The following is a 22,884-nucleotide window of genomic DNA, read 5'->3' on the forward strand; positions in this document are numbered from 1 at the left end:
ACCAGGAGCCCAGCTCCCACAGCCACGTGGCCTGCTAGTCAGCAGCCACCAACCAAGGCCCCCCTACCTCTCATAGGATAACATTGGGCCTAACTCTCTCTGCACCCGGCCGCCCTTGTGCCGCTGAGGGTGAACCAACTGTACCTACCTGACCCTGGGAGACGCCTGAGTCTGTGCCCAGAACCTTAACTCTGCCAGTCGAGTACTTACCTTTAAACCGATAACTCAATCTTCTCCATAGGGTAACATTGACTGGTTTTTCCTGAAATTTCTTCCAAGTGTGGACTTTTCAAAACTTAAAATATTCACCAAAAATCAGCCGAGTAACGAAAACGAAAATACTCACCTGCTATTAGGTGAGCTCCCAGTGCTGGATCTTGGTGCCCAGCACTGACTCTGAAAAATACTTACAACTGTACTTACCAGTAACCCAATTTTCTCCCATAGGAAATCATTGACTGTTTTTCTGTGAAATTTCTTCTAAGTGTCAATTTCTGCAAACTTTGAATATTCTTTAAAAATCGTATAATTTCTGAAAACGTAATTACTTACCTGTTTTGGATAAAGGTCCTAGTACTGAGTCTAGGCACCCAGTACTGGATTACAAAAGTAACGAGAACATACTATACCTGCAACTTAAATTTTCTGCAATAGGGAATCATTGACTGTTTTCTATGAAATATTTTCTATCAACTTTTAAAATAGCAAAATATTGTCTAAAAATCATCACAGTAATTAAGTCGACATTTATCGATTGATTCCAAGTACTGACCCAGGACTGAATCTAGGATCCAGTCCTGGAACTCCAAAAGTAATCCTAAAAGTAATCTGTTGCAAATAACTTGAAACTTCCATTGAGCTCAATGCATTATTGTGTTTAAAATTTTGTTGCCTATTGCAACCACTTGTAACTTTCTACAAAAGTCAATTGCATATTGCAAAAGTATTTATATAAAGCATCTCATTCTGAGAAAGTATATTTTAATACCCATTGTTGGTTCTAAAATAAAACAAGCATATATTTTTTGTAGATAAACCATTGGCCTAGAGTTCAGTTATTGAGTGTGTGAGACCATTTGCTGACTGAGTGTGTGCAACAAATGCTTTACACTGTCCTCTGATACTGCCTTACTGCTCGACCAAGCTACCACTTTAGAGAGTAAGGTTATATCTAACTTTAGCCTCTGCCAAACCTCTGGGGACTGTGGACTCTGTACACCCTGTATCTATTTGGGAACAGTATATACAGAGCCACGTTCTCACACTGCAGTTCTCCAATATAGGTCTGTAAAGATCATTACTCAATCTACCTTGATTTGGCACAGTATAAAATAAGTCAAGAAGTCTCCTATGAAAAGATATGCAAATCTGTTTGAATCACTTTCCCTAGTCAGGGGACCCACTAGCTGTAGGGGGCAGGGAGGACCAAAATAGCTCATCGGTATAGAACACTGCATGAGCAGCTGATTTTGAGGTGGTAGAAGATAGAGTAATCCAACTGCACCTCAATAAACGGTTTCCTAATGTGCAATAGCCCGTGACCACCTCTGACGCAAAAGTGTAATCTCCTACCTTTGCAGAATCAGGCATGCTTTCACCTGTTCAAGCTGAACTGACATTGGTCTTCTTGGCCAGCAGGAGTTCCTCTCTTGCAGCTGTTGAGGCTAGAGAACAGAATGACGCGTATTCATTCTTTATGGTAACTCTTCTAGCCCTCCCACTCCATTCCACTTTAAAACTTCCGATGTTGCAGACGAGTTCCATCATTGTGACCCATGCTATTTTTCTCAATATTGGCTAGCTCGGCATAACAAGGGATGCCTACAGGACAGCCTAAATTGTGCCGGCAAGCTTCTACAGGGAGTCACAGGCAGATAAAGAGAAACTCAGCCCTAACCTGGCTCTTCTCTCTCACTCTCACTCTCCTTTCCCTTCTGTCCCTCTACCTGTCTCTCACTCTCTAAATACTAGTATTTATGTTGTATTCACTTCCCCGTCACAATCTTTCCGACCCTACTTCCTCTCTCCCTTCAATCAGTTCAACCCTCTTTTTTACTTTAGGAAACTCCACATCTTTTTTAAAGGCCCTTCCCATATTCACACTGCTTCTTGATAAGACATTTTTTTCCTTTCTTTGAAGGATAGTGAAATTGATTTTCTTGAAACATGGTTGGTAAACCATCAATTAATTCCACCTTACTTTATCATTATCCTTACTTATGGAATGCATTTCATCATTAGGACAGCTGCAGTGTTTGCCGGGCAAGGTGGCGTGTGCCTGTTGTCCTAGTTACTTGGGAGGCAGAGGCTTGTGGATTGCTTGAGCTCAGGGGTTCTGGGCTGCACTCAGCTGTGTTGATCAGGTGTCCATGTTGCATTGGGCATCAATATGGTGTTCTAGAGGGAGCTCTAGAATTTCAGGTTGTGTAACGAGAGGTGCACCGACCCAGGCTGGAAACAGAGCAGGAAAAAGCTTCCAAGGCCATTGGTAGCAGGACAGCACCTGTGAGCAGTACGTGTAAAACAGCCTGAGCAAAATAGTGAGACCTAGCCTCTCTTTTTTGACTCAAATGTGAAAGTTTTGATTTTTACAAGGTGTAATAAATTATTTTCCCAAAACCAAATCTTTGTTTTCCTTTTGATATTTGTCCAGGAAATATGATGAACATTTGAACTGGGCCACGCATTTCAGCATAGCAGACAATTCTCCAGAATTGAGACATATTGCAACAACAAGCTAGCAGGCGGAGAGGACTGAAAACTCAGTGCAACCTAGAATAAATGGCTGTGTGATTTTCAGCAAGGATGACTCAAATGCATTCTTCCTTTTAGAGCACCTGTAGGATTAAACTGATCTGTCAAGTACAAAAGCATCCTTCATAGAGCAACTTAGAAATGCGCTTGCTGGCCCTTCTGCTGCATTTCTACGTCCAGCTCTAATTCATTTTTTGATTAGCCCTCATTCTTTTCATATGTGAATGAGAAGGAGAAATTACAGGGCCCTTCACTCTTTGAGCGAAACATGAAAAGGCTGAGGGCTGTGCAACTCCCAAACGTTGGAGCCTCTGGCCTTACTCCAGCTAACTCTTACCGGTTTAATACTTTTAAATGTTGATGTTGTTTAAAAATCTCAGCATAAGGAGAAGGTTGACAGGCGCTGCATGTGAGAAAGTGCCATCTTTCTTGCATGGTATGCCCCCACGTTTTGCTGAATTGCTGAATGTACTTTGACTGAGTGTGCCCTGGACTCCTGCCAATCAGGTGCCCAGGGCTTATGTTCCTTCCCTAAAAACACAAAACACAAATTGGCACACCCTGGACACATGTCAGCCCCTGGTAAATGGTACCCTAGGTACCCAGGGCCTTCTGACTAGGGAAGGCCTCTAAGGGCTGCAGCACTCATTGTGCCACCCTTAGAGGCCCTGTACCCTTACACACACACACTGCCCTTGCAGGCTGGGTGTCTGGGTACAAGACAAAACAAAGAGTCGACATGGCACACATCCCTGTGTGCCATGCCCACCACCTACACTGCCATGGCATACATCAGCCACCCCTCTAGCTGGGTGCCCTATACCAATGGTGTGGGCACAGGAGCAGGAGCCCTGTGCCCCTACAGTACCCAGGTACATTCCTGGGCACTGTACGTGCAGTGCTGCCATTTAAGAGTACATGGTGCTGAGAGCTCGTCAAACACGGACTTCCCAGCACCATAATGGCAACACTGAAGACTGAGAAGTTTGGTATCAAACTTCTCAGCACATTAAACCCACACTGATGCCAGTGTGGGATTTAATGTACCAAGCCCCCAGAGGGCATCTTAGAGATGCCCCCTAAAACCTAGCCTACAACCCATGTCTGTTCTGAGACTGCCCAGGCTGCCACACTGCAGACATGTTGCTGGACCCCTGGGTAGGAGAGCCCCTGCTCTCCTGGGCCTGCAACAATGCACATCCTGGGCGAGGTGCTAAATCTCCTCCCCCAGGATGGGCAGGGGGAAGCTTCAAAGGCATGCCGCCTCTGTGAGCTTCCCCAGGCTACTGCAACCCCCCCACTCTGGCGGGAAGCTTGGCCGGAAACCCCAAATAAGGACAGGGGATGTGCCAGCCTGCCAACCCCACCCCTCAGGTGGGGGAGGCGAGGTGAAGCACATCTCCGGGCTCTCGCCATCTTGAAGATGGAAAGCCCTGCCCAATAAGGACTAGGCTACTGCCCTCCTCCCACAGGAGAGAGGCAGGATAGGGGGTGTACCCACCCCAGGACAGGGGCCCATTGGTCCCTGCCCTTCACCTACCTGTAACGCCCCTAAATCTAGTATTTAGGGGCACCCTGAACCTTCCTTCCCCAGATTTCAGATTCCGAAATCCGAAGAAGAGCTAGAAGAAAGAAGACCTGCCCTGCAGCTGCTAAGAAGAGGAAGACACCAACTGCTTTGGCCCCAGCCCTACCGGCCTGTCGACCCTCGAACCTGCTCCTGCTCCTGCTCCAACCCGGCATGTCTTGTGGCCAGCAACCTCACAAACCCTGGAGGACCTGGCTACCTTTTGACTCTAAACCCCTGGGACTCCCATGAGTAGAGGCTCTACTCAAATCTACTTCTAATCCCTGGCAGCAGCCCGGAACCGCGAAGCCTTCACACTCTGCACCCACCAAGCCTGGCCTGTGCCAGAGTGAACAAAGACCACAAGGACAACCCCACGGCGACTGTGACCCCGAGTCCGGCACCCAAGGACCTCCCTCGACACTTCTGAAGAAGCCTGCAGCCTCAGAACCAGGTGCCCCCCCAACCGCGATCAACAGAGGGTAAGATTTCCCGACACCAAAAGGTACCCCTGCACCCGGCGCCCCGCGGCCCCCTGTGCCCAATCCCGGGGTACCTACCTATCCTCCAACTAACCAACTTACCTCTCGAAGTGGTGGTGGCACCTGAAGAATCTTCGTCCCCGAGCTTGCAGTCTTTTTCTAAACCAGAGATTTCCCATTCAAATCAATTGAGCGCCTGAATGCTCAAAAGCACCCTGCACCCAGCCGCCCGAGTGGCCCTGGCAGTGCAACCTCTATATCTATCTACTTCCCCACTTGCCCTGAGTAAGTGACCAGGAGCCCAGCTCCCACAGCCACGTGGCCTGCTAGTCAGCAGCCACCAACCAAGGCCCCCCTACCTCTCATAGGATAACATTGGGCATAACTCTCTCTGCACCCGGCCGCCCTTGTGCCGCTGAGGGTGAACCAACTGTACCTACCTGACCCTGGGAGATGCCTGAGTCTATGCCCAGAACCTTAACTCTGCCAGTCGAGTACTTACCTTTAAACCGATAACTCAATCTTCTCCATAGGGTAACATTGACTGGTTTTTCCTGAAATTTCTTCTAAGTGTGGACTTTTCAAAACTTAAAATATTCACCAAAAATCAGCCGAGTAACGAAAACGAAAATACTCACCTGCTATTAGGTGAGCTCCCAGTGCTGGATCTTGGTGCCCAGCACTGACTCTGAAAAATACTTACAACTGTACTTACCAGTAACCCAATTTTCTCACATAGGAAATCATTGACTGTTTTTCTGTGAAATTTCTTCTAAGTGTCAATTTCTGCAAACTTTGAATATTCTTTAAAAATCGTATAATTTCTGAAAACGTAATTACTTACCTGTTTTGGATAATGGTCCCAGTACTGAGTCTAGGCACCCAGTACTGGATTACAAAAGTAACGAGAACATACTATACCTGCAACTTGAATTTTCTGCCATAGGGAATCATTGACTGTTTTCTATTAAATATTTTCTATCAACTTTTAAAATAGCAAAATATTGTCTAAAAATCATCACAGTAATTAAGTCGACTTTTATCACTTGATTCCAAGTACTGACCCAGGACTGAATCTAGGATCCAGTCCTGGAACTCCAAAAGTAATCCTAAAAGTAATCTGTTGCAAATAACTTGAATCTTCCATTGAGCTCAATGCATTATTGTGTTTAAAATTTTGTTGCCTATTGCAACCACTTGTAACTTTCTACAAAAGTCAATTGCATATTTCAAAAGTATTTATATAAAGCATCTCATTCTGAGAAAGTATATTTTAATACCCATTGTTGGTTCTAAAATAAAACAAGCATATATTTTTTGTAGATAAACCATTGGCCTAGACTTCAGTTATTAAGTGTGTGAGACCATTTGCTGACTGAGTGTGTGCAACAAATGCTTTACACTGTCTTCTGATACTGCCTTACTGCTCGACCAAGCTACCACTTTAGAGAGTAAGGTTATATCTAACTTTAGCCTCTGCCAAACCTCTGGGGACTGTGGACTCTGTACACCCTGTATCTATTTGGGAACAGTATATACAGAGACACTTTCTCACACTGCAGTTCTCCAATATAGGTCTGTCAAGATCATTACTCAATCTACCTTGATTTGGCACAGTATAAAATAAGTCAAGAAGTCTCCTATGAAAAGATATGCAAATCTGTTCGAATCACTTTCCCTAGTCAGGGGACCCACTAGCAGGAAGGGGCAGGGAGGACCAAAAAAGCTCATCGGTATAGAACACTGCATGAGCAGCTGATTTTGAGGTGGTAGAAGATAGAGTAATCCAACTGCACCTCAATAAACGGTTTCCTAATGTGCAATAGCCCGTGACCACCTCTGACGCAAAAGTGTAATCTCCTACCTTTGCAGAATCAGGCATGCTTTCACCTGTTCAAGCTGAACTGACATTGGTCTTCTTGGCCAGCAGGAGTTCCTCTCTTGCAGCTGTTGAGGCTAGAGAACAGAATGACGCGTATTCATTCTTTATGGTAACTCTTCTAGCCCTCCCACTCCATACCACTTTAAAACTTCCGATGTTGCAGACGAGTTCCATCATTGTGACCCATGCTATTTTTCTCAATATTGGCTGGCTCGGCATAACAAGGGATGCCTACAGGACAGCCTAAATTGTGCTGGCAAGCTTCTACAGGGAGTCACTGGCAGATAAAGAGAAACTCAGCCCTAACCTGGCTCTTCTCTCTCACTCTCACTCTCCTTTCCCTTCTGTCCCTCTACCTGTCTCTCACTCTCTAAATACTAGTATTTATGTTGTATTCACTTCCCCGTCACAATCTTTCCGACCCTACTTCCTCTCTCCCTTCAATCAGTTTAACCCTCTTTTTTACTTTAGGAAACTCCACATCTTTTTTAAAGGCCCTTCCCATATTCACACTGCTTCTTGATAAGACATTTTTTTCCTTTCTTTGAAGGATAGTGAAATTGATTTTCTTGAAACATGGTTGGTAAACCATCAATTCATTCCACCTTACTTTATCATTATCCTTACTTATGGAATGCATTTCATCATTAGGACAGCTGCAGTGTTTGCCGGGCAAGGTGGTGTGTGCCTGTTGTCCTAGTTACTTGGGAGGAAGAGGCTTGTGGATTGCTTGAGCTCAGGGGTTCTGGGCTGCACTCAGCTGTGTTGATCAGGTGTCCATGCTGCATTGGGCATCAATATGGTGTTCTAGAGGGAGCTCTAGAATTTCAGGTTGTGTAACGAGAGGTGCACTGACCCAGGCTGGAAACAGAGCAGGCCAAAGCTTCCATGCCCGTTGGTAGCAGGACAGCACTTGTGAGCAGTACGTGTAAAACAGCCTGAGCAAAATAGTGAGACCTAGCCTCTCTTTTTTGACTCAAATGTGAAAGTTTTGATTTTTACAAGGTGTAATAAATTATTTTCCCAAAACCAAATCTTTGTTTTCCTTTTGATATTTTTCCAGGAAATATGATGAACATTTGAACTGGGCCACGCATTTCAGCATAGCAGACAATTCTCCAGAATTGAGACATATTGCAACAACAAGCTAGCAGGCGGAGAGGACTGAAAACTCAGTGCAACCTAGAATAAATGGCTGTGTGATTTTCAGCAAGGATGACTCAAATGCATTCTTCCTTTTAGAGCACCTGTAGGATTAAACTGATCTGTCAAGTACAAAAGCATCCTTCATAGAGCAACTTAGAAATGCGCTTGCTGGCCCTTCTGCTGCATTTCTACGTCCAGCTCTAATTCATTTTTTGATTAGCCCTCATTCTTTTCATATGTGAATGAGAAGGAGAAATTACAGGGCCCTTCACTCTTTGAGCGAAACATGAAAAGACTGAGGGCTGTGCAACTCCCAAACGTTGGAGCCTCTGGCCTTACTCCAGCTAACTCTTACCGGTTTAATACTTTTAAATGTTGATGTTGTTTAAAAATCTCAGCATAAGGAGAAGGTTGACAGGCGCTGCATGTGAGAAAGTGCCATCTTTCTTGCATGGTATGCCCCCACGTTTTGCTGAATTGCTGAATGTACTTTGACTGAGTGTTCCCTGGACTCCTGCCAATCAGGTGCCCAGGGCTTATGTTCCTTCCCTAAAAACACAAAACACAAATTGGCACACCCTGGACACATGTCAGCCCCTGGTAAATGGTACCCTGGGTACCCAGGGCCTTCTGACTAGGGAAGGCCTCTAAGGGCTGCAGCACTCATTGTGCCACCCTTAGAGGCCCTGTACCCTTACACACACACACTGCCCTTGCAGGCTGGGTGTCTGGGTACAAGACAAAACAAAGAGTCGACATGGCACACATCCCTGTGTGCCATGCCCACCACCTACACTGCCATGGCATACATCAGCCACCCCTCTAGCTGGGTGCCCTATACCAATGGTGTGGGCACCGGAGCAGGAGCCCTGTGCCCCTACAGTACCCAGGTACATTCCTGGGCACTGTACGTGCAGTGCTGCCATTTAAGAGTACATGGTGCTGAGAGCTCGTCAAACACGAACTTCCCAGCACCATAATGGCAACACTGAAGACTGAGAAGTTTGGTATCAAACTTCTCAGCACATTAAACCCACACTGATGCCAGTGTGGGATTTAATGTACCAAGCCCCCCAGAGGGCATCTTAGAGATGCCCCCTAAAACGTAGCCTACAACCCATGTCTGTTCTGAGACTGCCCAGGCTGCCAGACTGCAGACATGTTGCTGGACCCCTGGGTAGGAGAGCCCCTGCTCTCCTGGGCCTGCAACAATGCACATCCTGGGCGAGGTGCTAAACCTCCTCCCCCAAGATGGGCAGGGGGAAGCTTCAAAGGCATGCCGCCTCTGTGAGCTTCCCCAGGCCCCTGCAACCCCCCACTCTGGCGGGAAGCTTGGCCGGAAACCCCAAATAAGGACAGGGGATGTGCCAGCCTGCCAACCCCACCCCTCAGGTGGGGGAGGCGAGGTGAAGCACATCTCCGGGCTCTCGCCATCTTGAAGATGGAAAGCCCTGCCCAATAAGGACTAGGCTACTGCCCTCCTCCCACAGGAGAGAGGCAGGATTGGGGGTGTACCCACCCCAGGACAGGGGCCCATTGGTCCCTGCCCTTCACCTACATGTAACGCCCCTAAATGTAGTATTTAGGGGCACCCTGAACCTTCCTTCCCCAGATTCCAGATTCCGAAATCCGAAGAAGAGCTAGAAGAAAGAAGACCTGCCCTGCAGCTGCTAAGAAGAGGAAGACACCAACTGCTTTGGCCCCAGCCCTACCGGCCTGTCGACCCTCGAACCTGCTCCTGCTGCTGCTCCAACCCGGCATCTCTTGTGGCCAGCAACCTCACAAACCCTGGAGGACCTGGCTACCTTTTGACTCTAAACCCCTGGGACTCCCATGAGTAGAGGCTCTACTCAAATCTACTTCTAATCCCTGGCAGCAGCCCGGAACCGCGAACCCTTCACACTCTGCACCCACCAAGCCTGGCCTGTGCCTGAGTGAACAAAGACCACAAGGACGACCCCACGGCGACTGTAACCCCGAGTCCGGCACCCAAGGACCTCCCTCGACACTCCTGAAGAAGCCTGCAGCCTCAGAACCAGGTGCCCCCCCAACCGCGATCAACAGAGGGTAAGATTTCCCGACACCAAAAGGTACCCCTGCACCCGGCGCCCCGCGGCCCCCTGTGCCCAATCCCGGGGTACCTACCTATCCTCCAACTACCCAACTTACCTCTCGAAGTGGTGGTGGCACCTGAAGAATCTTCGTCCCCGAGCTTGCAGTCTTTTTCTAAACCAGAGATTTCCCATTCAAATCAATTGAGCGCCTGAATGCTCAAAAGCACCCTGCACCCAGCCGCCCGAGTGGCCCTGGCAGTGCAACCTCTATATCTATCTACTTCCCCACTTGCCCTGAGTAAGTGACCAGGAGCCCAGCTCCCACAGCAACGTGGCCTGCTAGTCAGCAGCCACCAACCAAGGCCCCCCTACCTCTCATAGGATAACATTGGGCATAACTCTCTCTGCACCCGGCCGCCCTTGTGCCGCTGAGGGTGAACCAACTGTACCTACCTGACCCTGGGAGACGCCTGAGTCTATGCCCAGAACCTTAACTCTGCCAGTCGAGTACTTACCTTTAAACCGATAACTCAATCTTCTCCATAGGGTAACATTGACTGGTTTTTCCTGAAATTTCTTCCGTGTGGACTTTTCAAAACTTAAAATATTCACCAAAAATCAGCCGAGTAACGAAAACGAAAATACTCACCTGCTATTAGGTGAGCTCCCAGTGCTGGATCTTGGTGCCCAGCACTGACTCTGAAAAATACTTACAACTGTACTTACCAGTAACCCAATTTTCTCCCATAGGAAATCATTGACTGTTTTTCTGTGAAATTTCTTCTGTCAATTTCTGCAAACTTTAAATATTCTTTAAAAATCGTATAATTTCTGAAAACGTAATTACTTACCTGTTTTGGATAAAGGTCCCAGTACTGAGACTAGGCACCCAGTACTGGATTACAAAAGTAACGAGAACATACTATACCTGCAACTTAAATTTTCTGCCATAGGGAATCATTGACTGTTTTCTATGAAATATTTTCTATCAACTTTTAAAATAGCAAAATATTGTCTAAAAATCATCACAGTAATTAAGTCGACTTTTATCGATTGATTCCAAGTACTGACCCAGGACTGAATCTAGGATCCAGTCCTGGAACTCCAAAAGTAATCCTAAAAGTAATCTGTTGCAAATAACTTGAAACTTCCATTGAGCTCAATGCATTATTGTGTTTAAAATTTTGTTGCCTATTGCAACCACTTGTAACTTTCTACAAAAGTCAATTGCATATTGCAAAAGTATTTATATAAAGCATCTCATTCTGAGAAAGTATATTTTAATACCCATTGTTGGTACTAAAATAAAACAAGCATATATTTTTTGTAGATAAACCATTGGCCTAGAGTTCAGTTATTGAGTGTGTGAGACCATTTGCTGACTGAGTGTGTGCAACAAATGCTTTACACTGTCCTCTGATACTGCCTTACTGCTCGACCAAGCTACCACTTTAGAGAGTAAGGTTATATCTAACTTTAGCCTCTGCCAAACCTCTGGGGACTGTGGACTCTGTACACCCTGTATCTATTTGGGAACAGTCTAAACAGAGCCACTTTCTCACACTGCAGTTCTCCAATATAGGTCTGTCAAGATCATTACTCAATCTACCTTGATTTGGCACAGTATAAAATAAGTCAAGAAGTCTCCTATGAAAAGATATGCAAATCTGTTTGAATCACTTTCCCTAGTCAGGGGACCCACTAGCTGGAAGGGGCAGGGAGGACCAAAATAGCTCATCGGTATAGAACACTGCATGAGCAGCTGATTTTGAGGTGGTAGAAGATAGAGTAATCCAACTGCACCTCAATAAACGGTTTCCTAATGTGCAATAGCCCGTGACCACCTCTGAAGTGTAATCTCCTACCTTTGCAGAATCAGGCATGCTTTCACCTGTTCAAGCTGAACTGACATTGGTCTTCTTGGCCAGCAGGAGTTCCTCTCTTGCAGCTGTTGAGGCTAGAGAACAGAATGACGCGTATTCATTCTTTATGGTAACTCTTCTAGCCCTCCCACTCCATTCCACTTTAAAACTTCCGATGTTGCAGACGAGTTCCATCATTGTGACCCATGCTATTTTTCTCAATATTGGCTGGCTCGGCATAACAAGGGATGCCTACAGGACAGCCTAAATTGTGCCGGCAAGCTTCTACAGGGAGTCACTGGCAGATAAAGAGAAACTCAGCCCTAACCTGGCTCTTCTCTCTCACTCTCACTCTCCTTTCCCTTCTGTCCCTCTACCTGTCTCTCACTCTCTAAATACTAGTATTTATGTTGTATTCACTTCCCCGTCACAATCTTTCCGACCCTACTTCTTCTCTCCCTTCAATCAGTTCAACCCTCTTTTTTACTTTAGGAAACTCCACATCTTTTTTAAAGGCCCTTCCCATATTCACACTGCTTCTTGATAAGACATTTTTTTCCTTTCTTTGAAGGATAGTGAAATTGATTTTCTTGAAACATGGTTGGTAAACCATCAATTCATTCCACCTTACTTTATCATTATCCTTACTTATGGAATGCATTTCATCATTAGGACAGCTGCAGTGTTTGCCGGGCAAGGTGGCGTGTGCCTGTTGTCCTAGTTACTTGGGAGGCAGAGGCTTGTGGATTGCTTGAGCTCAGGGGTTCTGGGCTGCACTCAGCTGTGTTGATCAGGTGTCCATGCTGCATTGGGCAACAATATGGTGTTCTAGAGGGAGGTCTAGAATTTCAGGTTGTGTAACGAGAGGTGCACCGACCCAGGCTGGAAACAGAGCAGGCCAAAGCTTCCATGCCCATTGGTAGCAGGACAGCACCTGTGAGCAGTACGTGTAAAACAGCCTGAGCAAAATAGTGAGACCTAGCCTCTCTTTTTTGACTCAAATGTGAACGTTTTGATTTTTACAAGGTGTAATAAATTATTTTCCCAAAACCAAATCTTTGTTTTCCTTTTGATATTTTTCCAGGAAATATGATGAACATTTGAACTGGGCCACGCATTTCAGCATAGCAGACAATTCTCCAGAATTGAGACATATTGCAACAACAAGCTAGCAGGCGGAGAGGACTGAAAACTCAGTGCAACCTAGAATAAATGGCTGTGTGATTTTCAGCAAGGATGACTCAAATGCATTCTTCCTTTTAGAGCACCTGTAGGATTAAACTGATCTGTCAAGTACAAAAGCTTCCTTCATAGAGCAACTTAGAAATGCGCTTGCCGGCCCTTCTGCTGCATTTCTACGTCCAGCTCTAATTCATTTTTTGATTTGCCCTCATTCTTTTCATATGTGAATGAGAAGGAGAAATTACAGGGCCCTTCACTCTTTGAGCGAAACATGAAAAGACTGAGGGCTGTGCAACTCCCAAACGTTGGAGCCTCTGGCCTTACTCCAGCTAACTCTTACAGGTTTAATACTTTTATATGTTGATGTTTTTTAAAAATCTCAGCATAAGGAGAAGGTTGACAGGCGCTGCATGTGAGAAAGTGCCATCGTTCTTGCATGGTATGCCCCCACATTTTGCTGAATTGCTGAATGCTGCAAGTTGCTGCAAGTTCACCTGCATCCGGACCCGCCCCACACCAGCACCCGCCAAGCCGAACACCAGCAGCAACCACCTCAAGTGCATCCTGCTCAACACCCGCTCCGTCCACAGACACGCCGTTCAACTCTGGAACCTCCTCGACACCACAGCTCCTGACGTTGCCTTCCTCACGGAAACCTGGATGAACGACTCCTCGGCGCCCGACATCGCCATCGCCATCCCAGAGGGCTACAAGATCATCCGGAGAGACCGCGACAACCAGACTGGAGGAGGCATCGCCATCATCCACAGGGACACCATCCGTATCTCGACCAACGCCGACAACACCCTGACAACCGCCGAACACCTGCACTTCCAGATCCACACCGACCCCAAGACCACCCTCAGAGGCACCCTGATCTACCGACCCCCGGGACCACGCACTCAATTCAGCGAAGACATAGCCGACTTCATCAGCCCGCACGCCCTCCCCTCTGCTGACTACATCCTCCTCGGGGACATCAACTTCCACCTGGAGAACAACAACGACAGCAACACCACCACCCTGCTTGACAACCTCGCCACCCTCGGACTTAAGCAGCTGGTGACCACCCCCACCCACCTCGCCGGACACACACTCGACGCCGTCTTCTCGTCCAGCAAAGATATCTCCTTCAGCCACGCCACTGGACTCCACTGGACGGACCACAGCTTCATCCACTTCACCTTCAAAAGAACCACGGTCCACCACCACCAGCAACAGGCTGCACGAAGAAGCTGGAACAAGATCACAGCCGAACAACTCGCCGCATCCCTGAGCCAGCAGCCTCCCGCCAGCTCACCGAACCCCAGCCAAGCCGCCGACAACCTCACGAAATGGATCTCCACCTGCGCGGACGAGCTCGCCCCTCTGAGGACCCCGCCCAGCAGACCCGGAAGCAAGAAGGCCCCGTGGTTCACCGACGAACTCAAGAGCTCCAAGAAGAACTGCCGAGCCCTCGAGAAAGCCTAGAGAAGAGACCCAACGCCGGACAACATGACTACCCTCAAGCTCGCCACCCGAATGCACCATCAACTGATCCACGCCACCAAGAAAACAGCATTCAAGGTCCGGCTGGACAACAACGCACACAACAGCAAGGAACTCTTCAACATCGTCAGAGAGCTCTCCAACCCCAACGCCGGAACCAACGACATCACCCCATCGCAAGACCTCTGCAACTCCCTCGCCTCCTACTTCCACAACAAGATCGCTGACATACACAACAGCTTCAGAACACAACCAACGCTCCCCACGACCAAACCAACGCCCCCCACCACCACCCTCAACGCCTGGACACCGATCAACCTCGAAGACACCATCAGCACGATGAACTCCATCCACTCCGGATCCCCAACCGACCCCTATCCTCACCACATCTTCAACAAGGCCGACGCTGTCATCGCACCCCACCTGCGGGACATCATCAACACCTCCCTCGACACCGCCACCTTCCCTGAGAGCTGGAAGCACGCCGAACTCAACGCTCTACTAAAGAAACCAACGGCGGAGCCCACCGAACTCAAGAACTACCGCCCCATCTCGCTCCTCCCGTTTCCAGCCAAAGTCATCGAGAAGACCATCAACAAGCAACTGGCAGTCTTCCTCGAGACGACCGGTTCCCTCGACCCTTCCCAGTCAGGCTTCCGGGCCAACCACAGCACCGAGGCCGCCCTCATCGCTGCCACCGACGACATCCGAACCCTGCTGGACAACGGAGAAACAGCGGCCCTCATCCTCCTAGACCTCTCCATGGCATTCGACACTGTCTGCCACCGCACCCTAGTGCAGCGCCTCAACAACGTCGGAATCCAGGAGAAGGCACTGGATTGGATCATCTCCTTCCTCACCAGAAGGACACAGAGAGTCCGCCTGCCCCCGTTCAGATCAGAAGCCACGGAAGTCATCTGCGGCGTCCCTCAGGGCTCCTCGCTCAGCCCCACCCTCTTCAATGTCTATATGAGCCCCTTCACGGCCATCGCACGCCAACACAACCTGAACATCATCTCCTACGCCGATGACACCCAGCTGATCCTCTCCCTGACCAACGACCCCGCCACCGCCAGAGCCAACCTACACGAGGGGATGAAAAACGTGGCCGAGTGGATGACGACCAGCCGCCTGAAACTGAACACAGACAAGACGGAAGTCCTCATCCTGGGCTCCTCACCCTCCGCCTGGGACGACTCCTGGTGGCCCCCCGCCCTGGGCAACGCACCCAAACCGACAGACCACGCACGCAACCTGGGCTTCATCCTGGACTCCTCCCTCTCCATGACCAGACAAGTCAACGCCTTCTCCTCGTCCTGTTTCAACATCCTGCGCATGCTACGTAAGATCTTCCGGTGGATCCCCACCGAGACCAGGAAGACGGTCACCCAGGCCCTCGTCACCAGTCGATTGGACTACGGCAACGCCCTCTACGCCGGTACCACCGCCAAGCTCCAGAAGAGACTCCAGCGGATCCAGAACGCCTCGGCGAGACTCATCCTCGACGTCCCCAGACGAACTCACATCTCCAGACACCTGAGAGACCTGCACTGGCTCCCGATCAACAAAAGAATCACCTTCCGGGTCCTCACCCACGCACACAAAGCCCTTCACAACCAAGGCCCGACCTACCTCAACAGCCGCCTCAACTTCTACGCTCCCAAACGCCAACTCCGCTCGACCAGTCACGCCCTCGCAGCCGTCCCCTGCATCCACAGAGCGACAACAGGAGAAAGATCCTTCTCCCACCTGGCCGCCAAGACTTGGAACGCCCTCCCGACCGACCTACGCCTGACCCAAGACCACCTCTCCTTCAGGAAGAAGCTCAAGACCTGGTTGTTCGAGCAGTAGCGGACCCCCCCCCCTAGCGCCTTGAGACCCTCCGGGTGAGTAGTGCGCTTTATAAATGCCTATGATTGATTGATTGACTGAGTGTGCCCTGGATTCCTGCCAATCAGGTGCCCAGGGCTTATGTTCCTTCCCTAAAAACACAAAACACAAATTGGCACACCCTGGACACATGTCAGCCCCTGGTAAATGGTACCCTGGGTACCCAGGGCCTTCTGACTAGGGAAGGCCTCTAAGGGCTGCAGCACTCATTGTGCCACCCTTAGAGGCCCTGTACCCTTACACACACACACTGCCCTTGCAGGCTGGGTGTCTGGGTACAGGACAAAACAAAGAGTCGACATGGCACACATCCCTGTGTGCCATGCCCACCACCTACACTGCCATGGCATAAATCAGCCACCCCTCTAGCTGGGTGCCCTATACCAATGGTGTGGGCACAGGAGCAGGAGCCCTCTGCCCCTACAGTACCCAGGTACATTCCTGGGCACTCTACGTTCAGTGCTGCCATTTAAGAGTACATGGTGCTGAGAGCTCGTCAAACACGAACTTCCCAGCACCATAATGGCAACACTGAAGACTGAGAAGTTTGGTATCAAACTTCTCAGCACATTAAACCCACACTGATGCCAGTGTGGGATTTAATGTACCAAGCCCCCCAGAGGGCATCTTAGAGATGCCCCCTAAAACCTAGCCTACAACCCATGTCTGTTCTGAGACTGCCCAGGCTGCCACACTGCAGACATGTTGCTGGACCCCTGGGTAGGAGAGCCCCTGCTCTCCTGGGCCTGCAACAATGCACATCCTGGGCGAGGTGCTAAATCTCCTCCCCCAGGATGGGCAGGGGGAAGCTTCAAAGGCATGCCGCCTCTGTGAGCTTCCCCAGGCCACTGCAACCCCCCACTCTGGCGGGAAGCTTGGCCGGAAACCCCAAATAAGGACAGGGGATGTGCCAGCCTGCCAACCCCACCCCTCAGGTGGGGGAGGCGAGGTGAAGCACATCTCCGGGCTCTCGCCATCTTGAAGATGGAAAGCCCTGCCCAATAAGGACTAGGCTACTGCCCTCCTCCCACAGGAGAGAGGCAGGATAGGGAGTGTACCCACCCCAGGACAGGGGCCCATTGGTCCCTGCCCTTCACCTACCTGTAACGCCCCTAAATCTAGAATTTAGGGGCACCCTGAACCTTCCTTCCCCAGATTTCAGATTCCGAAATCCGAAGAAGAGCTAGAAGAAAGAAGACCTGCCCTGCAGCTGCTAAGAAGAGGAAGACACCAACTGCTTTGGCCCCAGCCCTACCGGCCTGTCGACCCTCGAACCTGCTCCTGCTCCAACCCGGCATCTCTTGTGGCCAGCAACCTCACAAACCCTAGAGGACCTGGCTACCTTTTGACTCTAAACCCCTGGGACTCCCATGAGTAGAGGCTCTACTCAAATCTACTTCTAATCCCTGGCAGCAGCCCGGAACCGCGAAGCCTTCACACTCTGCACCCACCAAGCCTGGCCTGTGCCAGAGTGAACAAAGACCACAAGGACGACCCCACGGCGACTGTGACCCCGAGTCTGGCACCCAAGGACCTCCCTCGACACTCCTGAAGAAGCCTGCAGCCTCAGAACCAGGTGCCCCCCCAACCGCGATCAACAGAGGGTAAGATTTCCCGACACCAAAAGGTACCCCTGCACCCGGCGCCCCGCGGACCCCTGTGCCCAATCCCGGGGTACCTACCTATCCTCCAACTACCCAACTTACCTCTCGAAGTGGTGGTGGCACCTGAAGAATCTTCGTCCCCGAGCTTGCAGTCTTTTTCTAAACCAGAGATTTCCCATTCAAATCAATTGAGCGCCTGAATGCTCAAAAGCACCCTGCACCTAGCCGCCCGAGTGGCCCTGGCAGTGCAACCTCTATATCTATCTACTTCCCCACTTGCCCTGAGTAAGTGACCAGGAGCCCAGCTCCCACAGCCACGTGGCTTGCTAGTCAGCAGCCACCAACCAAGGCCCCCCTACCTCTCATAGGATAACATTGGGCATAACTCTCTCTGCACCCGGCCGCCCTTGTGCCGCTGAGGGTGAACCAACTGTACCTACCTGACCCTGGGAGACGCCTGAGTCTATGCCCAGAACCTTAACTCTGCCAGTCGAGTACTTACCTTTAAACCGATAACTCAATCTTCTCCATAGGGTAACATTGACTGGTTTTTCCTGAAATTTCTTCTAAGTGTGGACTTTTCAAAACTTAAAATATTCACCAAAAATCAGCTGAGTAACGAAAACGAAAATAATCACCTGCTATTAGGTGAGCTCCCAGTGCTGGATCTTGGTGCCCAGCACTGACTCTGAAAAATACTTACAACTGTACTTACCAGTAACCCAATTTTCTCCCGTAGGAAATCATTGACTGTTTTTCTGTGAAATTTCTTCTAAGTGTCAATTTCTGCAAACTTTGAATATTCTTTAAAAATCGTATAATTTCTGAAAACGTAATTACTTACCTGTTTTGGATAAAGGTCCCAGTACTGAGTCTAGGCACCCATTACTGGATTACAAAAGTAACGAGAACATACTATACCTGCAACTTGAATTTTCTGCCATAGGGAATCATTGACTGTTTTCTATGAAATATTTTCTATCAACTTTTAAAATAGCAAAATATTGTCTAAAAATCATCACAGTAATTAAGTCGACTTTTATCTCTTGATTCCAAGTACTGACCCAGGACTGAATCTAGGATCCAGTCCTGGAACTCCAAAAGTAATCCTAAAAGTAATCTGTTGCAAATAACTTGAAACTTCTATTGAGCTCAATGCATTATTGTGTTTAAAATTGTGTTGCCTATTGCAACCACTTGTAACTTTCTACAAAAGTCAATTGCATATTGCAAAAGTATTTATATAAAGCATCTCATTCTGAGAAAGTATATTTTAATACCTATTGTTGGTTCTAAAATAAAACAAGCATATATTTTTTGTAGATAAACCATTGGCCTAGAGTTCAGTTATTGAGTGTGTGAGACCATTTGCTGACTGAGTGTGTGCAACGAATGCTTTACACTGTCCTCTGATACTGCCTTACTGCTCGACCAAGCTACCACTTTAGAGAGTAAGGTTATATCTAACTTTAGCCTCTGCCAAACCTCTGGGGACTGTGGACTCTGTACACCCTGTATCTATTTGGGAACAGTCTAAACAGAACCACTTTCTCACACTGCAGTTCTCCAATATAGGTCTGTCAAGATCATTACTCAATCTACCTTGATTTGGCACAGTATAAAATAAGTCAAGAAGTCTCCTATGAAAAGATATGCAAATTTGTTTGAATCACTTTCCCTAGTCAGGGGACCCACTAGCTGGAAGGGGCAGGGAGGACCAAAATAGCTCATCGGTATAGAACACTGCATGAGCAGCTGATTTTGAGGTGGTAGAAGATAGAGTAATCCAACTGCACCTCAATAAACGGTTTCCTAATGTGCAATAGCCCGTGACCACCTCTGACGCAAAAGTGTAATCTCCTACCTTTGCAGAATCAGGCATGCTTTCACCTGTTCAAGCTGAACTGACATTGGTCTTCTTGGCCAGCAGGAGTTCCTCTCTTGCAGCTGTTGAGGCTAGAGAACAGAATGACGCGTATTCATTCTTTATGGTAACTCTTCTAGCCCTCCCACTCCATACCACTTTAAAACTTCCGATGTTGCAGACGAGTTCCATCATTGTGACCCATGCTATTTTTCTCAATATTGGCTGGCTCGGCATAACAAGGGATGCCTACAGGACAGCCTAAATTGTGCCGGCAAGCTTCTACAGGGAGTCACTGGCAGATAAAGAGAAACTCAGCCCTAACCTGGCTCTTCTCTCTCACTCTCACTCTCCTTTCCCTTCTGTCCCTCTACCTGTCTCTCACTCTCTAAATACTAGTATTTATGTTGTATTCACTTCCCCGTCACAATCTTTCCGACCCTACTTCCTCTCTCCCTTCAATCAGTTCAACCCTCTTTTTTACTTTAGGAAACTCCACATCTTTTTTAAAGGCCCTTCCCATATTCACACTGCTTCTTGATAAGACATTTTTTTCCTTTCTTTGAAGGATAGTGAAATTGATTTTCTTGAACCATGGTTGGTAAACCATCAATTCATTCCACCTTACTTTATCATTATCCTTACTTATGGAATGCATTTCATCATTAGGACAGCTGCAGTGTTTGCCGGGCAAGGTGGTGTGTGCCTGTTGTCCTAGTTACTTGGGAGGCAGAGGCTTGTGGATTGCTTGAGCTCAGGGGTTCTGGGCTGCACTCAGCTGTGTTGATCAGGTGTCCATGCTGCATTGGGCATCAATATGGTGTTCTAGAGGGAGCTCTAGAATTTCAGGTTGTGTAACGAGAGGTGCACCGACCCAGGCTGGAAACAGAGCAGGCCAAAGCTTCCATGCCCATTGGTAGCAGGACAGCACCTGTGAGCAGTACGTGTAAAACAGCCTGAGCAAAATAGTGAGACCTAGCCTCTCTTTTTTGACTCAAATGTGAAAGTTTTGATTTTTACAAGGTGTAATAAATTATTTTCCCAAAACCAAATCTTTGTTTTCCTTTTGATATTTTTCCAGGAAATATGATGAACATTTGAACTGGGCCACGCATTTCAGCATAGCAGACAATTCTCCAGAATTGAGACATATTGCAACAACAAGCTAGCAGGCGGAGAGGACTGAAAACTCAGAGCAACCTAGAATAAATGGCTGTTTGATTTTCAGCAAGGATGACTCAAATGCATTCTTCCTTTTAGAGCACCTGTAGGATTAAACTGATCTGTCAAGTACAAAAGCATCCTTCATAGAGCAACTTAGAAATGCGCTTGCTGGCCCTTCTGCTGCATTTCTACGTCCAGCTCTAATTCATTTTTTGATTTGCCCTCATTCTTTTCATATGTGAATGAGAAGGAGAAATTACAGGGCCCTTCACTCTTTGAGCGAAACATGAAAAGACTGAGGGCTGTGCAACTCCCAAACGTTGGAGCCTCTGGCCTTACTCCAGCTAACTCTTACCGGTTTAATACTTTTAAATGTTGATGTTGTTTAAAAATCTCAGCATAAGGAGAAGGTTGACAGGCGCTGCATGTGAGAAAGTGCCATCGTTCTTGCATGGTATGCCCCCACGTTTTGCTGAATAGCTGAATGCTGCAAGTTGCTGCAAGTTCACCTGCATCCGGACCCGCCCCACACCAGCACCCGCCAAGCCGAACACCAGCAGCAACCACCTCAAGTGCATCCTGCTCAACACCCGCTCCGTCCACAGACACGCCGTTCAACTCTGGAACCTCCTTGACACCACAGCTCCTGACGTTGCCTTCCTCACGGAAACCTGGATGAACGACTCCTCGGCGCCCGACATCGCCATCGCCATCCCAGAGGGCTACAAGATCATCCGGAGAGACCGCGACACCCAGACTGGAGGAGGCATCGCCATCATCCACAGGGACACCATCCGTATCTCGACCAACGCCGACAACACCCTGACAACCGCCGAACACCTGCACTTCCAGATCCACACCGACCCCAAGACCACCCTCAGAGACACCCTGATCTACCGACCCCTGGGACCACGCACTCAATTCAGCGAAGACATCGCCGACTTCATCAGCCCGCACGCCCTCCCCTCTGCTGACTACATCCTCCTCGGGGACATCAACTTCCACCTGGAGAACAACAACGACAGCAACACCACCACCCTGCTTGACAACCTCGCCACCCTCGGACTCAAGCAGCTGGTGACCACCCCCACCCACCTCGCCGGACACACACTCGACGCCGTCTTCTCGTCCAGCAAAGACATCTCCTTCAGCCACGCCACTGGACTCCACTGGACGGACCACAGCTGCATCCACTTCACCTTCAAAAGAACCACGGTCCACCACCACCAGCAACAGGCTGCACGAAGAAGCTGGAACAAGATCACAGCCGAACAACTCGCCGCATCCCTGAGCCAGCACCCTCCCGCCAGCTCACCGAACCCCAGCCAAGCCGCCGACAACCTCACGAAATGGATCTCCACCTGCGCGGACGAGCTCGCCCCTCTGAGGACCCCGCCCAGCAGACCCGGAAGCAAGAAGGCCCCGTGGTTCACCGACGAACTCAAGAGCTCCAAGAAGAACTGCCGAGCCCTCGAGAAAGCCTGGAGAAGAGACCCAACGCCGGACAACATGACTACCCTCAAGCTCGCCACCCGAATGCACCATCAACTGATCCACGCCACCAAGAAAACAGCATTCAAGGACCAGCTGGACAACAACGCACACAACAGCAAGGAACTCTTCAACATCGTCAGAGAGCTCTCCAACCCCAACGCCGGAACCAACGACATCACCCCATCGCAAGACCTCTGCAACTCCCTCGCCTCCTACTTCCACAACAAGATCGCTGACATACACAACAGCTTCAGAACACAACCAACGCTCCCCACGACCAAACCAACGCCCCCCACCACCACCCTCAACGCCTGGACACCGATCAACCTCGAAGACACCATCAGCACGATGAACTCCATCCACTCCGGATCCCCAACCGACCCCTGCCCTCACCACATCTTCAACAAGGCTGACGCTGTCATCGCACCCCACCTGCGGGACATCATCAACA

The 22,884-nt window shown here is 48.9% G+C and overlaps 4 non-coding genes across 4 annotated transcripts; all 4 read left to right on the top strand.

Annotated features, from left to right (window-relative positions):
* Nucleotides 1–2,257: 2,257 nt before the first annotated feature.
* LOC146854329 (signal recognition particle RNA) lies at nt 2,258–2,557 on the top strand. Its single transcript, XR_014981702.1, has one exon.
* A 4,795-nt stretch (nt 2,558–7,352) lies between these two features.
* Nucleotides 7,353–7,652, top strand: LOC146854330 (signal recognition particle RNA). The gene has a single exon (XR_014981668.1).
* Nucleotides 7,653–12,435: 4,783 nt separating this feature from the next.
* Nucleotides 12,436–12,735, top strand: LOC146854331 (signal recognition particle RNA). Its single transcript, XR_014981629.1, has one exon.
* A 7,725-nt stretch (nt 12,736–20,460) lies between these two features.
* Nucleotides 20,461–20,760, top strand: LOC146854332 (signal recognition particle RNA). Its single transcript, XR_014959146.1, has one exon.
* The last annotated feature ends 2,124 nt before the right edge of the window (nt 20,761–22,884 follow it).

This window comes from Triturus cristatus, chromosome 4_1 (assembly GCF_964204655.1).
Source record: "Triturus cristatus chromosome 4_1, aTriCri1.1, whole genome shotgun sequence".
Classification (NCBI taxonomy): domain Eukaryota; kingdom Metazoa; phylum Chordata; class Amphibia; order Caudata; family Salamandridae; genus Triturus; species Triturus cristatus.